Source organism: Mustela nivalis (assembly GCF_964662115.1).
Source record: "Mustela nivalis genome assembly, chromosome: 14".
Taxonomy (NCBI): Eukaryota; Metazoa; Chordata; class Mammalia; order Carnivora; family Mustelidae; genus Mustela; species Mustela nivalis.
This window is the reverse complement of record NC_139033.1, coordinates 22301557-22318537: the sequence shown is the minus strand read 5'-3', so window position 1 is coordinate 22318537 and position 16981 is coordinate 22301557. Positions and strand designations below refer to the sequence as shown.

Sequence of the window (16981 nt, the reverse complement as noted above, 5' to 3'; positions counted from 1 at the left end):
CGTGCAAGGTCTGTGGCTGGAACCCGCTGCTCAGGACCGGCTGCCCAGCATGGAGGCCCCCGCGGACACCGCCTGCCGGCGCCCAGGGCCACAGAACCACCACCTCTTAGAAGAGCCCCGACCCTCCCGCCACCACCCGTCCCGTCCCACGCTTTTGCTCCTGCAACACCACCGCAGCCCAACCCCCAAAGGGCACCGAGACTCCGGCTGGAGGGTCCCAGGGCAGAACAGCCTCTAGACCCCAGGTGTCATGCAGTCACCCCCAACCCCTCTGCACAGGTCACACACCCATGGTGCCTTCCCAGGGAGGCTGACTACACCTCTCCCTGGCAACAGCAGGCGTCACAGTGCACGTCACTGTCAGGTTCATGCCCATCCCACCTCCAGAGACGAGGGGCGGGCCCTGTCGGAGCCACTCCTCCAGGTGGCTGGCTGCTTCCGGCACCCTGTGCATAGGCAGAGACAAACCAGACAAGGGAGGTGCCCAGCGCCGAGCCCGGCACAGGCAGGCCATCACCCACGCGTCGGGAAAGCTAACCGCGATGCCTGGAAGCCGCCAGAGAGGCCCAAGACGATACACACCAGAAAGCAATTATCGGCAGTAAAAACAAGAATCTCCATCTGACTTGTGATAAGCAGAATAAGCAAAACAGCGAGCCCACGAGAAAGGATAGGAGAGAGAGCATCTCCCAGAACAGCCTTCCGACGGGTCAGAAAGGGAGCAACGGGGCACCACAGCTTCCCTGGGACATGGTCTACTGAGCCTTCTTACCGCTGAGCATTAGAAACGGAGCCGGGATTGTGAAGGTCTTCCTGCGGGGGTGGGAGGACTTGCACGGAGAGGCACCCAGATAGGCAGACTTTCTTTAAATATAGCCCTGACATATATAAAGGAAGCCCTCTTTTTACAAACTCACAACCTCACACACATTAAGAACCTGTACTATAGAATTTATAAAACATGAAGAAGCTATAGGTTTCTGGTTTTGAAGCAGTGTACTAATACACATTTTCTGCTCCCAAATGAAAGGTTCTCTCCCAAAAGACCCTGGGCGGCAACTCTTTGTCTGCTCTGGGTTCTGCAGCCTGACATGCCTTCTGGAGGAGACACAGAGAAGGGTGCTGACAACGGGACAGGGGAGTGAACAACGCAGGAGAACCCGCCCTCCAGGAGGGGTTCAGAGGCAGGGGTGCAGAAGCCCTCTGTGACAGATGCCCTCTGGAAAGACGACACACCTGCTTCCTCCAAACGCCTCCTCCCGCAGAAGAAGAAATCTTGCTTAGTAGAAAGAAATCTTGTTTAGTAGAAATCTTATTTAAAATTATAAATTTTGGAACACCTTTTGATAAAGCCCCGTGGTCGTGGGGTTACGGGGCACCGGAGGAAACCAATACGATCAGAGCAGCCAAGTCTGGAAAGGGGCCGAAAGCAGAGCCACGCGCAGGTAACCCTTCTTCTAGAGGCTAACGGGGGCACAGGGTATCCCCTGCCGAGAGAGCCCCCAAAACCAACGCCTCCAATAAAGTGCCTAAATAAAAACTGCCTGTGAAATTGCACAAATGAGATTAACAAGAACACCTCCTGGCGACTGAAGCTAATTTAAATCATCTTTTCAAGGTGTTTTGGTCGTGGCACAACCTCTGGAAGGCTCTGTGTGTTGCTATATACGGGTTACACGGCAAGTGATCCGCGTGCATCCCCTCTACCCCGCGTTGATGTCATCCCCTCAAGACGCTGAATGTGAAACACTGTAGAGAAGTCGGAACAAAACCTAGTATTCCTATTTCGCTCAAGGATCTAATCTGGGTATAAATATCTTAGAGTTCAAAGAATCATAAGTAATTTTACGAAGAAAAAAACACTGGAAATTGGAGGCTCTGGAGTAACCACAGCATCCACTGGCCTTCCCGGCGGTCGGCGAAGCCCGCCGGAGTCGGCCGCTCTGCAGCCCGAGGGCTGAGACAGCCGCGAAGCCGCCACACAGCCGCGAAGCCGCCACACAGGCAAGGGCCCATGGAGCGCCGGTGCTCCACCAGGTAGGGGCGGCAGGTGGCAGCTCACAGTCACCTGCAAACGAAGGCAGCCCCTCCAGGGGAGACTCGTTCAGACCCCCTCAGTGCCCACTCCGCGGCCGCTGCACTCCTCGTGCTCCGCTACCGTGAGCTCAGCACCCCGGGGCACCGAGGGCGGGGAGTGGCAGGTCAGGGGTCTGCGCCCCAGCACGAGCCCGGGGTGACACCCCATTAGGAGCCCTGGTCCCCCGTCAGCCAGCCAGGTGGCTCTCGGGGGGCGACCCTCCCAGCCCCGGCTCCTCTCCTCATACCCAGGAGGCCAGGGTCAGGGAAGCGGCCCGAGACCCGTGCGGCCGTCCGCACACCGCAAACTGCTGCCCGGTCCAGGCCTCGCATGTGACACCAGCCGGTGCCGCCCCTGTGGCCCGTGGGCCCCGGCGAGCTGCCGGGAGAGGAGCAGGCGTGTGCGCCGCCGGGGCCGCCAGCGCGGGCGGGAGGAAGGGGTTCGGCAGGTCCCGGGTGCGCAGAGCGCCAGGCCGCGAGGCTGCCGGTCCACGGGGAGGGGCCCGCGCTCCCCTTTCTCTCCGGGGGCTGCTCCGGCCTCTGCACACCGAGCAGGGCAGCCCTCCGGGCCGGCTGAGCAGGCCACGCGCCTGCTCCCAACCCGGACTCCTGGGGGCCCCGGTTCCCGCACTCCCCCTGCCCGGGCGCAGGCCTGGGCGCCGTCCCCTCAAGAACCCAAAAACCAGACCATACAGGTCTCCGTCTCAGGCTCCCTCCAAAACCAGCAGAAAGCCTTCACCCAAGCCGACAGGGCCCCGCCGTGCCCGGGCAGTTCGCAAGCCAGGACGCGAACAGGCGCAGCCGTCAGCAGAACAGGCTCCGCTTTCTCTTTTGTTTTCCACTTCTCGGCCCAGCCCCATCGTTCAAAACTCAGCGCTGCTCCAGGTCCCGGGGAGAGCCGCACAGCCATCACCAAGGAGAAAACACATCAACACAGAAACGGGGGAAATGCCCTAATAGTTAATGCTTAACTATTTAAGCCCTGAACGCCGCTATCTTAAGGAAATCCTAACGTCAACGAAACGGTCTCCACTCGAGAAAGTTCCACGAAGCGGCCCCTTCTGGGCGCCCACAGTCCACTAACGGGGTTTCCTGAGAACCTCTAAAGCCACGGTCCCAGAGCGAGTCCCAGCCACCGGCCCTCCTCCATCTGCAGCCCCATCACGGAGCTCTGTGATCTTCTTAGCTGCAGGCAGAAACTGCTATTTAAGACAGGGTCGTTGCTTCTCTTCCAAAAAAGAACAAGAATGCAGTCATTGGAGCTCTGAACTTAAAAATGCACCCCACGCGGCCGCCCCAGTTGGAGGCTGGCGGAGCCGCAGGCGGCCCCCCGGCACCCCGGCTTGGCAATCGCCTTGAAAAACCTCCGCCCACCCACGTCCCTGAGACCAGAGGGTCTCAGCTGGTCTCTCCACGCTCCTCTCGGTCCCCAGTGGGGAGCGGGTCACGTGCGGACACCACCGTGGGACAAGGCGACAGACTGTTCTGCTCTAGGCAGATGCACTTTTGTCCAGAACTGCCTTTGACTCTCCCAGACAGACAAGCACATACCACATGGGATTCGCTGCTCCAGCTTTCCCTACAATAACACGTCCACCTAAAGATAACTAGTGTTGTAAAATGTGTGAATAAATGTCAGCTCTTTGTGCTGACCAGAGCATGTCGGGTCCCAGCAGCAGGACCACGAAGCGGGCAGCGCGTGGAGGGGAAAGCAAACACACGTCTGTGCTTTTGCTGACCCAGCACAACACGCCACCCCCACGGACATCCGTACACGATGGCCCCATCTGAACGCGGTTTTCCCATGATGAACCCGTTTTGTTGTCACCGTATCCCAAACTTTGTCCAAGGCTGTAACTGGGAACTTGCCAGACAAGATTATAATTTAATTGTTTATCCATAAAAATGGCTTGCTGATGAGGGTTTTAAAATAGATTTCCAACGGAACACTCACTCTGTGTGTGTGTTTCTCTAGAGAGAACAGTCTGAAGCTACTCTTTAAAAATGCCTTCTACATTTTTTGAGATGTGATTTTGTAAAAGGTAATTTGATCATATCGATAAAAAAGTGGTGAAGGTAAAATGTTTTTAAGAAAATAAAATCGCATATTCGTAATGTACAAAATGCATTATAGGGATATGGGGAAGGGTTTAAGAGGCGATATAAAAGCTGCGAAAATATAGTATGAAGCTAAACTTTACAAAGCAATCGTGAGAACACAGAAATAAATGACCCACGAGCTGTAAACACAGAGGTGCGGGGTTGCCGCCACACCTCTCAGACACTCCCTGTGCCTGCATGCCACAACTTACCGGATCTGTGACAAATTTACTCTGTGGGTCAAGGCTCCAACTCACAAATCCCTTCTCTAAGTGAGGATCCTGGGGTCTGCATCTGTGACCGCATACAAAGCAGGACAGTCACTTCCGGAAGCGTGCCCTGCTGCAGCAGCTCCCTGTGAGGACCTAGGGGGGTGCAAGTCTCCTGCCCTAAGTGAGTCCCGTAGGGGCAAGACCTGGACACCTAACACCCGGGATGGAGAACCAGACTGCCGGACAGCCAGAAAGCCGGACAGCTGGATAGCCAGATAGCTGGACAGTCGGACAGCTAGACAGCCGGACAGCCGGACAGTCGGACAGCTAGACAGCCGGACAGCCGGACAGTCGGACAGCTAGACAGCCGGACAGCCGGACAGTCGGACACCTAGACAGCCGGACAGCCGGACAGTCGGACAGCTAGACAGCCGGACAGCCAGGTAGCCGGAAGGGAGAGCACAGCCAAGGGATCTAGAAGAACCCACGTGCACCCCTGCATCTCTGCCGGGGAGAGCACCACACAGACAGCCTCACAGGCCAGCAGAGTCCCACTGAATACAGGTTTCATCCCAGTTCCTGAGAGCTTGTGGGGCACCAGGCCACTTACTGGATCCTAACAACTCAAAGAAACGAAGCAGGCTTGGGCTAGAGAAACCCAGAAGTCACAACGGGAAACACGTCCACACACAGAAAACAATGTCCTGGCAGTGGACCAGCAGAGCAGGAGGATGCTTCCAGAAGCACAAGGAGGCACGTGGTGACCTTCATGGACGAGAGTGGCCGCGGTGTTCTAGGGAGCTCGAGGCTCTGTCCGGAACACGGGGATGTGGCAGAACCCTCGGTCAGCGCGATTCCCCCCAGGGCGGAGACCCAGCCACAAATCCCACTGGTCTCACCCTCGACTCTCCCCTCCTCCTCCTCAACACCCAGCCCCTTCCCCCACACCCTCAATACACTCCTGAATCCACGCACCCCCTATCCCGAGCCGAAGTAGGCATTCCAGACAGAGACCTGGGCCAGCCTGAGACTTCCACCCTTCACAGCCTCTATGCCCTGCAGATGAGGCCCAAACTCCCCCACAAGCACCTGAGCCCCCACACTGCTGCAGGCGAGTCTCCTGGGCCCCTTCTAGGACCGTGAGCTCTGCTCCATGCCCAGGCAGACACACACTCACTTTATCTCGAGCCTCACACATGCAGTTCCCACCCCACCCACACACAGGAGGTCTCACCTGACATCTCACCAGACCCCTAGGAGCTGTGCCAGCTCTCCGCATGGCCCTGGCCCTACTCTAGCCCACATCTGCACGGCTGCTTCACCTGCCCCTCCTGTGTTGGAGGACAAGCCTTCTCCCCACTGCGTCTCCACACTAGCACAGAGCGAGCACATGTTGAGCATCACGGTGCTGTGGGAGGTGGTCTGGCCCATAAGCTTCCAGGTCAGACTCCCCAAGATCAAACCCAAGTTCTGCCACATGGCTCAGATCAGCTGTGTGACCCGTCTTCCCCTCTCTGGTCCCCAGCCCACTGCACTTTTTAAATGTAAGTGACGGGTATGATAATTACAGTAGAGTAATTCTGTGAGGCTTAAAGTAACGCATTCTAGGTTCAATGTTTAACACACAGGAAATGTTGAAGACGTTATACATTATTATTATTAACTGCTGAATAAGTAAATGAAAGGTCAGTGTAGGACCCAAAGATACCTTACTCACTGAGAGGGACAGTAATTTGGTTAAATAAATTCAAAAGGACAAAATAATACAAGTTTAGGAAACTAAATGAGAAATCACTAGGGACCCTTGTGCGCTCCGTGGGCCCTCACAGGTCCACTACAAAAGGGCATTTAATCCAACTAGTAAGACTTCAGCAGCTACAAGCCTCCACAGCACACGTGCTCAAACACATTCTAGCTCCCAAACTCTTCACAAAAACTAAACTTTAACACAGGCTAAATATTAACTAATATTTGAGAACTGCTTATTTTGTTAGGTTGGCAGTACAGGAGAATGGTCTTAGTTTTTGAAAACGTGAATGAAGTAATTTGGAGGTGGTTTAAAAAAAAAGAAAGGCAAAGTTATCAAAATGTCCGCGACCGCTAGATGTAGACAGAAGATGCAGGTGTGTTTACTTGTCTGATACCGAAACCAGACAAGGACGCCACGAAAAAAAGACAATTACAAGCCAATATCCTGGATGACCAGCGACCCAAAACTCTTCATCAAAATATTAGCAAACTGAATTCAACGATACATTGAAAGGTTCCTGCACCATGATCGGGTGGGATTTATCCCAGGAATGCCAGGATGGTTCAACGTCCACAAGGCAGTCAGGGTGGTACACTACGTAGACCAAATGAAGGATAAAAATCACATGATCATCTCAACAGATGCAAAAAGAAGGTTTGACAAAATTCAACATCCATTTATGATAAGACAACAGCAGCCCTAGAGAGACCGTATTTCAACTTATTAAAGGTCACATATGACAAACCCACAACCAACATCACACTCAATGGGAAAAAAGCTAAGAGCTTTTCTCCTAAGATCAAGAACAAGACAAAGATATCCAGCCTCAACACCTTTATTCAACCAACTACTGGAAGGCCTCACTAGAGCAGTTACAGAAAAAAACAGAAAATAAACCACTATTTGTAGATGACATGATATCATATACAGAAAACCCTAAACACTCATCGAGAAACTGTTAGAGTAAAAAAATTCAGGAGTCGTCAAAGGATACAAAATCAACATACAGAGATCTGTGGCATCTCTACACATTAGTCTCTACACATTAGTAACAAACTACCAGAATTTAAACTGAGAAAGCAATCGCAGGGGCTCCCGGGTGGCCAACTCTTGGTTTTGGCTCAGGTCACGCTCTCATGGGTCATGAGATCGAGCCCCATGTCGGGCCCCACACTCACCACAGAGTCTACTTGAGATTCTCTCCCTCTGCCCCCGATCTGTGCATGCGCACGCATGCGCTCCATAAATAAATGAATCTTTAAAAAAAGAAAAATAACCAACGCCATTTGTAATTGCATCAAAAAGAATAAAATACCTAGGAATACACTGAACCAAGAAGATGAAAGACCTGTACACTGAAAATTACAAATGTTTAGACACAAATAAATTAAAAGATATCCTGTGCTCACGCATTACAAGAATTAGTATTGCTACATCATCCATATTACCGAAAGCAACCTACAGATTCAACGCAATCCCTACCCAACATCCAGTGGCACTCTCCACAGAACTAGAACAAACAACTCTAAAATCTCTACGGCATCCGGAAGACCCCAAGGAGCCAAAGCAAGAAGAACTAGGCCGGAGTCATCAGGCTCTCTGATTTCAGGCTGTACCACAAAGCTACAGTCATCAAAACAGTATGCTGTTGGCATAAAAACAGACACATTGATCAAAGGAACAGAACTGAGAGTCTAATAATAAACCCACATGTATACAGACCATTAATTTACAACAAAGGGGCCAAGAACACACAATGGTGAAAGCAGTGTCTTCAATAAATGATGTGGGGAAAACTAGGCAGCCACATGCAAGGGAATGGAACAAGCTTCTTATCTTACCATACACAAAACTAACTCAAAATGGATGAAAGACTTGAGTGTGAGACATGAAACCATAAAACTCTTAGAAGAAAAAGTAGGTAGAAAGCCTGTGAGTCCTCGGTTTTAGCAGTATGTTTGAGCCCAACTCAAAAGGCAAGGGAAACAATAGCAACAATAAACCAATGGGACTACATCAAACTAAGAAGCTTCTGCACAGTCAAGGAAACCACCATCAAAACAAAAAAGGTAACCTAGTAGGAGAAGATATTTGCAAATCCTATGTCCAATAAGGGGTTATTAATATCCAAAATACATAGAAGCTCCTACAGCTTGACAATTAAAAAAACAAGCCACCCGACTAAAGAAATGGGAGAAGGATCTGAAGCAGCATTTTTCCAAAGACATCCATGTGGACAACAAGCGCGGGAAGCAGTGCCCAACATCACAAATTACTAATAATTATAAATCAAAGCACAATAAGAGATCATCTCACACCAGTCAGAACAGCAATGATCAAAAAGACAAGAAATTACAAGCATTGATGGAATGTAAAACAGTACAGTGATTCCTCAAAAAACTAAGAACAGAATCACGATACGATGCCCCTGGTTCCACTTCTGGTATCTACCTGAAGAAAACAAAAACACTGTAACACTATTTCCAAATGAGACCTGCACGCGCCCACCCCGTTCACGCAGCGTTCCTGACAGTCATCAAGATACGGAAGCAACCTAAGTGTCCACCAGAGGATGATCGGGCCAAGAGGACCAGGTGTGCAGACACAGACACACGCGGTGGAGTACTACACAGCCACGAAGAAGAACGGAATCTTGCCATATGCGATGACACAGAGGGACCCTACCAGCATCAGGCCAAGTGAAGTCAGTCAGAGAGACGAAGGCAGATACTGTATGATTCCACTCATCTGTGGAATCTGGAAAAAAAAAAAAAAATAGCAGTATTAAAACAAAGTCATAGATACAGATCAGTGGTTGCTCCAGGGGGAGAGGGTGAGCGAAATGGGGGTCCCTGTGCGCGGACAGGCGGTGTCTGGTCTTTGGTGGCCATCATGCAGTAGCGCATACAGATGGCATATAAAACTGTTGCACACCTGACGCCTGCAGAATGTTCTGTACCAAGTGCACCTCATTAAAAACAAAGCAGAATGTTGGTATGTTATTCAGTCAAAAGGAAGTGAATAAAAATAAATTAATATAAATAAAACACCTCAACATTTTTTAATCTCCGTTGCTGAATCTAGACGGTGAGTGTATGTATGTCTATCATTCTTCCAATTTTTATGGATCTTGGAAGTCTTTTTACAAAACAAACAACAACAACAAAAAAACTCCCATCTGCAGCCTCAGGAAGGAACACAATTCAAAGCAGGGCTCTGGGGAGGCCTGGGGGACCCCTCCCCCCACCTCCCCCTTCCCAACCCCTCCCCCTCCCAGGCCTGGAGGAAGCTCCGAAGGCTCCAAGGAATGTGGTTCAAGAACATCATCTTTTGTTAATTCCAGTCTTCAAAATTCAGAAAAGAAAAGAAAAAAGAAAAATCATCTAAATAATAAACCGTTTACATGAGAAGCAGTATTTACGAGACTGCTCAATGCAGAAAAACCCCGGGATCCACTCAGAGCTTGGTCACAGCCGTGCCGCGGGCAGCAGTGGCCTTCTCCGGCCAGAGGAGCCCGCCCGGGCTAGCTCCTGGGGCTCAGGGGGACCCCACCCGCGGCTTTCCAAGGGAAAAAAACGCGGTCATGCAGTTGAGGTCTCTTTCCCACACTGCAAACAATCATTTACTAATCAGTTAAATGCGGCCTCGCCAAGGGGAAAAGGGAAAACGTCCTGCGTTTTTGAGCAGTCAGCCTCTCTCTGCATCTACGGGCAACCTCGCCTCTCTCTGCATCTACGGGCAACCTCGCCTCTCTCTGCATCTACGGGCAACCTCGCCTCTCTCTGCAACCTCGGGCAACCCCGCCGTCTTCTGCATCTACGGGCAACCTCGCCTCTCTCTGCATCTACGGGCAACCTCGCCTCTCTCTGCATCTACGGGCAACCTCGCCTCTCTCTGCATCTACGGGCAACCTCGCCTCTCTCTGCATCTACGGGCAACCTCGCCTCTCTCTGCAACCTCGGGCAACCTCGCCGTCTTCTGCTCTGTGAAGGAAACCGACACGGAGCAGAAGCCGGCCAACTCTGCTCCTTTCCCCAAAATGGTCCAAGATCACTCTATCGACATCTGCTCCTGAGCAAGGAATCCAGAGTAACTCTAATATTTTGAGCAATTTGCCTAACCAAACAAGTCTGCAAGTTTCTTCCAACAGACCCGAACCAGAGTGGGAGAGGCCAGGCCTCTCAGGCTCCCGGGGCTGCGGGAGCACGGGCGGGGGCCCTTCCTGCTCCGAGCCCAGTTTTCGGGTTTAGGGAAGCAGAAGCTAAAGCCTGCCCTGTCTGTCAAACAACTCTCCCTGGGGTACTTTTGCAGTTCTGGCTCATTCATTAACCATCTCCCACCACCAAGAAGTAGGTCTGCTTTCCTCAGCAGCTGGGGTGCCTCTTCCTGTGTCCCCTGGCCACCTCCTAGGGAGCCCCGGGCTTCCTGCCGCAGGGGCTCCCCCCGCCTATTGTGCAAGGCTCTGGCAATGGGAGATCTGCGGAATCTGGAGTCTGGCAAGCCGGGAGGATCCCGTAGGAGACCGCAGCTCTCCACGGACGGAGGCTCGGGCATTACGGGAGGGGTAGAGCTCCAACCCGCAAGTCACAGAACAAAAACACTGAGTCTCCAGCAGGGCCTGGTGGGACACTTCCGAAAGCTTGTCCCCAGAGCAGAGGGGGCTGCCCCCCCCCCACGACAGGGCATGCCCAGGATCACAGGCCCCGTGGGTGCTGGGCCCGGGGGTGCAGTCACTGTCCGGCTGTCCGCCTGCAGACAATGAAATGAGCTTTGCTTGTTACACTGTAGTATTATGGGCCTGAATTAAAATACATCATTAAGATCCTGCACAGGCTTATCTACTGCGGAGACAAAAAGCCTATTCTTTTAACAAACGGGGAGAAATTCCATAACAACAATGAGGAGTTCCTCTCTGCACACAGCAATCTGCCCCAGATTAACAATCCCAGGCTTATAGTCCGCGGCCACCGAGTCACTCCGTGAACTGATGCTTTCACTGCTGGGCGGTTGCGGACCGAAGCTGACAAGGCCTCGAGGCTGCCTGGCTCGGGCCAATCAATAATCCATTATGAGCAAACTACATTTCCACTCTAATAAGAAGACATGAATAAAAGGCCACCAGAATCAGCAGCATTCACAAGAAACCCCACCCCACCGCCCCACTGTGCGGAGAAAGCACAGAAACCCACTATCCCAGGGAGGGAGGCGCGCACAACCGCCCACGGGCGAGGCAGGCCCTATTTCCAAGCGGGAACACTGTGCTCAGACCATGGTGCGAGGGCACCCGCTTTAAAGGTAAGTCCAAAAATGCTTTGTTCAGAGCACGAAGTAGAAGAAAAAAACAGCAACGCAACAGCGACAAAATCCCACTTTCTCCAGCAAAGGTTTCCCTTAAGTTCTTCAGCACCCCACACCCAAAACGTCAAGTGAGGGCCACCGCTTTCATGGACCCCAAATGTAACCAACTGTCCCTAATACGGTTTCACTGCGCGACCGGCACGGTCTCCGGGCAGGGCTGGCGCAGACCCGCCGCCGTCTGGCCTCCACCCACGGCCGGGGCCCACGGGAGCAGGCGCCGCTGCGGGAGCTGCGGACCAGGCTCTGCCACACGCGCGCCTGAGCTCCTGGTCCCCGAACGGACAGCCTCCATTTTCACCTCCAGAGAGACGGCGGAAATAGACCAACAGCAACAACTGTCCGCGCTGTATTTCCAAGAGAAAATATGAATTAACATCAGTATCAAAGCCGCCTGCACGTCCTTGGACGGAAATAGAACGACCGGGAAGTCAAACCTGCCCCTGCGGGGGGTGAGCAGAGCAGACGAAGGCGCCGTCTCCTTATCGATCACATCCGGGAGCGACCGGGAGTGACGAGGGAAGACGCGGGACTTTTCCCTCCCCGGTCACTAATAACAGACCCAGAAAAATCCTAAGTAGGCCTGGAGACGTTCACCCAGAAGCCTCCACGTGCAAACAAACAGGGCCGGGTGTTTTCCATCCACAGGAAAGCAGCGTCCTGCCACTAGTTTTTCTTTCTTTGCTCTCCAAAATCAGTGCCTCACTCCTGCTGGCCCTTTACCGTTTCCAAGCCTTATACTGCAAAGTGACGTTATCAATCTCTTTGTTCCTAAAAAAGTGAACTTCTCTCAGCTGGGGGGGGGAAAAGAAGAAGAAGAATTAGACGGTAAGAGGGCAAAGAAGAAAAGTGAACAGAAGTCAGAGGCTGCTCTGGAATGTTCTGCGGCTAGATTTCCTGCCGGGGCCCCCGGCCGGCCACAAAGAGCGGGGGCCTGGGGGTCCACCCAGCGTCCCTGGAACCGCCAGCACAGTTCATGACCTAGTCAACATCTCCATTAAGAGCCCACGTCCCCCCAGCTGGGCCGCTGGGTGACGTCTGCAGCCCCCAGAGGCTGCCCAGCGTTTTACAAAGAGAGAGAGCAAGTCACTCGCTTCATTCCACGAGCCACAAAAGCGTCCGGTTTCACTCTGACAGTCTTGCCATGCTGCATCCAGACGGGGAAAGCCTAAGTTTCGAATAATCCAGAAATACTGACAACCCGGAGAACCCCAAAGAAAATCAAGACTCATAAATTTCTAGTTTTAAAACAGACACGGGAGATCCGAAGGCTCTAGATAAAGTGCAGGTAAAATCCCATTTACAAGTGGCTGGTAAGTTTTTATCCAGCTTGACCTCCAGAGTGTGCAAATTATCACCAATTCAGTGCCTAATATCAGTGTTTTTAAAGAAACTGTCAACAGTGAAAACAAAATAACCCTGTGTAGAAACTCGCCACATTTTCTCGCTGCGTCAGACTCCCTGGTCTACTGGACGTACCTTGTTGAGATTTTATTAGTTGATCATAAAACATATTTCAACAGAAATTCGTTTCTACAAATAAGCTCTTTTGCTCCAAGTAAACCAAGAACAAAGGATAGTATTTGCCCCCCAAACCACTAACAGTGACCTCTTTTCCAGACTTTTACCTGAAACCGATCTATTTCTCCCCGTGTAAGAACACAGACGGCCGTGAGTACCTAGACCTGACATGATCACTCTCCTCTGTGCTTTTCATGGACAGCCTGGAAGTCCCCCCTCAAATAAAGAACCGTGCCCAAGAATACAAAGAGAGATGATTCCGTGCGGCAAGCCATGAAACATTCTGTGAAACGTCACCTTCCGAGGTAGGACTGTTGAGCACAGAAGTCCGCCCCCCAAAAATCCCTTCACTAAGAGCACACGGGACAAATAAACTTTGGTGATCAATTTTACTGAATTCTAAGTAACTGCACACAAAACATTTTCTGTAAAGACACCCTGAATGGAGTTTATTTTGGCAGGACAGTTGAAAAGCCTATCATGTAAGAAATCATCGAAGACTTTCTTGGCCCCTGTACAAACACCAATCAATACTTTGAGAGAATCAAAATCAGAAAAGGACAGATCTTCCCCAAATGCTTTCGTATCTAAGCACATTCAGGATAACCAGTTCAAATGCTCCAGACCCATTACGGCCAGTAACTGCTGCAACGTGACCTAGTTTACCACTCGCACACACAACACCTCCGAGGCCAGCTGGGTGCTGCAGCCTCGTACGGAGGGCGACCTATCAGAGAATGTTTACAAAGAGCAATTCTTGACAAGAACATGATGTCACATCGCCCCAGGATTTATCCCGCATTGCTTGTCTAAAAATATATTTTCAACCACACTTAATGACACATCCCTGCAAGTCCTAACTTCTGCAGATAAAAGACCACGTCTACCTTCCTTGCAAAGAACAAAAACGGATAAACATGCGAAACTCCACTCTCATTCCCCGGAAGAACGCTATTGTGTATCCGGCTGCGAAAGTCAGGGAAACTCTGCATGTGAAGCGATCGTAAGTGATCTCGCAGAAATGAGGGCGGGATGTTTCCTAAGCCAAAACGTCTCACCCGGCAACAGCTCTGAGGGAAAGTGACCACAAAATACAACACAGCAGCTTTTGGGGTTTCAGAGCTCGCAGGCCCGGCGCCCGCCCCCCAGGCCCGGGGAGGGATGGGAGATTGTGCTTGCAGAAGTGCCCTCCTGCTTTGCTGAAGGAGCGCAGCGTTGCCCGGGCTCCCAGAGACACAGCAGTCACACCGGCTGCTGCAAACGGCGTCCGAGAACCAGGAGACCCAGACGCGGAATCGGGGCCCACCTCCAGAGCCTCCTGCAAAGACACAGCGAAACCCAGAGTCAAACTGGCAGCGGGCTGGTGCGATCAGGTGTGTGTTAATTCTGTCAACGCTGTCCCTCCCACCATCCAGCATACGGCAGCAGAAAGCTCTAGAAGCCTCCTCCATGCGCTCAGCACAAGGCCCGCGAGCGGTCAGGCCGGCATGGCCAGGCGACAGACCAGGGTTCCCAGGGGCCGCATGGGCCTAGGTGGGAGCCCAGGGCATGCTCGGAGCAGGCAGAGCTCGGGCACCGAGGGCCTGGGGGGCTGCTCTGAAGTTCTGGGGACCGTGACATCCCAGCTGGGGCCGCTGGTTCCCGAACATCACTCGGGAGTCGGAGTTTACAGAGACAAACTCCAGAAACGCCTCTTCGGTGAAAGGAACAGTTACTCGTAACCATACTGTCCAACAGCCACGCGACACCCATGGTTACAGGAGTCTGTCGCCAAGACGCCGGATGACGGTGCACAGGCCGGGTCTCTCGTGAGCACAGACCTCCATGGGAGAGAGAAAACAGCGGAACCCCCCCAATCAACCACGCCCTGCAAAAACAAAACACAACTGGTCTGAAGTATGTTCCAAGTCAGCTACTGGAAGGAGCTCCTGCCCGTCGCGGGACGGTCCCTGTTAGCGGCTAGAAGCCTCCTTTACCTCCGCATCCTCCTGACTTCCCCCCGGAGGGCCCCACCCTGTCTGCGCCCACCCTTCCCTGCCGGAGGCAGGGCAGGGCCCGTCCAGCTGCGATGCCGTGACACGCACCTACTCGGAAAAGCCCACGCTCTGTCCCCACAGATAGGGACAGCGGGCTCTCCTCTCCCCTCACGGGAAACAGCAGATGCTCACTCTAGCTCTGCTGCCTACCACACTCCCTGGGCCGCTGACGCTGAGCAGGCACAACCCTCTGTGCCTTTCTGAACCCAGGGGGTACACGCCCGCACCGCTGGGGGGAACCTGGATGACCGCTGGAGAAACGCAGGACAAGGAGTGAGCACAGCTGAGCCTTTCCTCGTCTCAAGCCCCCCAAAGCGCGCCTCTCTGGACCCACAGGTAACTAAGAACATTCTGGTCATGCACAAAATCAAACAAGCTTCCCAGTGCAGAATCCCATCACCTGGTGCCTCCGGAGACAGCACCGCCCCCAGCAGGGGGGAACCGACCGGAAGCTTCTCGACGCTCACCACGTAGTCAGCAGACGTCATAATTCCAGGGGACGGCCCACGGCCCAGGAAAGTGCACACAGCACATTGTCACCGGACGCGCGACCAAACCCTAACGCGCAGGTTTGCCCGTGTGCTGCAACGAAAAGGCACCATCCACTGATGCCCCGCGGGGGGTTCGCGACCCCAATCCTCAGTACAAATGCGGTTTCTCCGCTCTGCGCTTAAAGTCAGACCGAGCCACTCACACACACACTCGCTGCAAACTACTTTTGATTTCCTTATATTTACACCGAGTTTTGTTTTTGACATTTTTTCCAAACTCGGTCTGTTGCCCGGAAGGTGCCCGGTCACAGCGCGGGGAGGCCGGGCGGGTCGCGCCCGTGGTGCTGGCTGCGGACTACCGCGACGCGAGCCACAGGAAGGGAAAACAGCCGCCCGGGGCTTCACCTCTGCCACAGCACCAAGTGAAGCTGGCAGAGGCCCTGCCAGGAAGACCGCACACACGGAAACAAAATGATGCTTCCGTGGAAGCCCGTGTAGGTAAGCGTGCGTCCCAGCACGTGCGTGTGGCAGAGAACAAAGACCAGCCTGAGTTGCTTGAGTGTTAACCTCCCACCCAGGAAGTCCTCAGACAGGAGACTGGTCTGCGGCCTTAGTCCTTTCCTCCTTCACCTGAACCTGCCTGCATTTCAGAGCAGCACACGGGGACCGGCTTTCTCAGGGAGCGACAGCTTCCTCCAGCCAGTTCTAAAATCTCCTAAGGGAGACCCTTCGGAACTAGGACCAAGAGCCAGTGTTGCTTTCCGGAGAGACGCACACACAGGCTTTGACTCGGGGCCTGCAGTAGAGGCCCTGTGGATCGGTCTCGCCATCTAACAGGGTAATTCCCACCCGCGTCATACTCTGAAAACACAGCTCCATGAGGAAACACGTGGAAAACACGCCTGTCCTCCCGGGACGGTAAGCTCCTCACCCACTCGGGGGGCTGGCCTGGGCCCGGCGCACACCGCGGCCTCCCGCGGGCACGGGACCGTCGCACGTTCAGCTCCGCTTGCGGTCCCAGCCGTGCCGTGACGGAGCTCTTCCAGAAAAGCCCTCTCGGGAGGAAAAACTGGCAGGAAGAGCCCCTGAGTCACGTTCTTCTAGAAGTTCATGGTTTTCCCAGCAGCGCACAGACGGGAGACACGCTCCAGCTTCCAGGCGCAGAGGCTCGGCCCGCACAGGCCAGCGCCCTGAGGAGCCTCTTCTCACAGAGGGGCTCCCCGCGGAGACCCCAGCCCCAAGGACCCTCTGGAGGCGGAGGTGGCCACGACCCGTGCATGGGTCACCGGACACCCGGGCTGGAGGCCGGGGCTTCGTGCACAGCAGGACAGCAAGCGGAACCAGACACCTGCTCCTGAGGCTGGTTCTCTGTCTTTATTTTTCTGGAAGGGACAGGAACCGATTTTTATAGCCCACTGAACCATCAGTGATGGCTCACCA

At 53.3% G+C, this 16981-nt stretch overlaps 1 protein-coding gene across 5 annotated transcripts in view; it reads right to left on the bottom strand.

The window, feature by feature from the left end:
• ZNF516 (zinc finger protein 516) overlaps positions 1-16981 on the bottom strand; it is a 111887-nt gene that overhangs the window by 63323 nt on the left and 31583 nt on the right. The gene's annotated exons all lie outside the window — the stretch shown is intronic.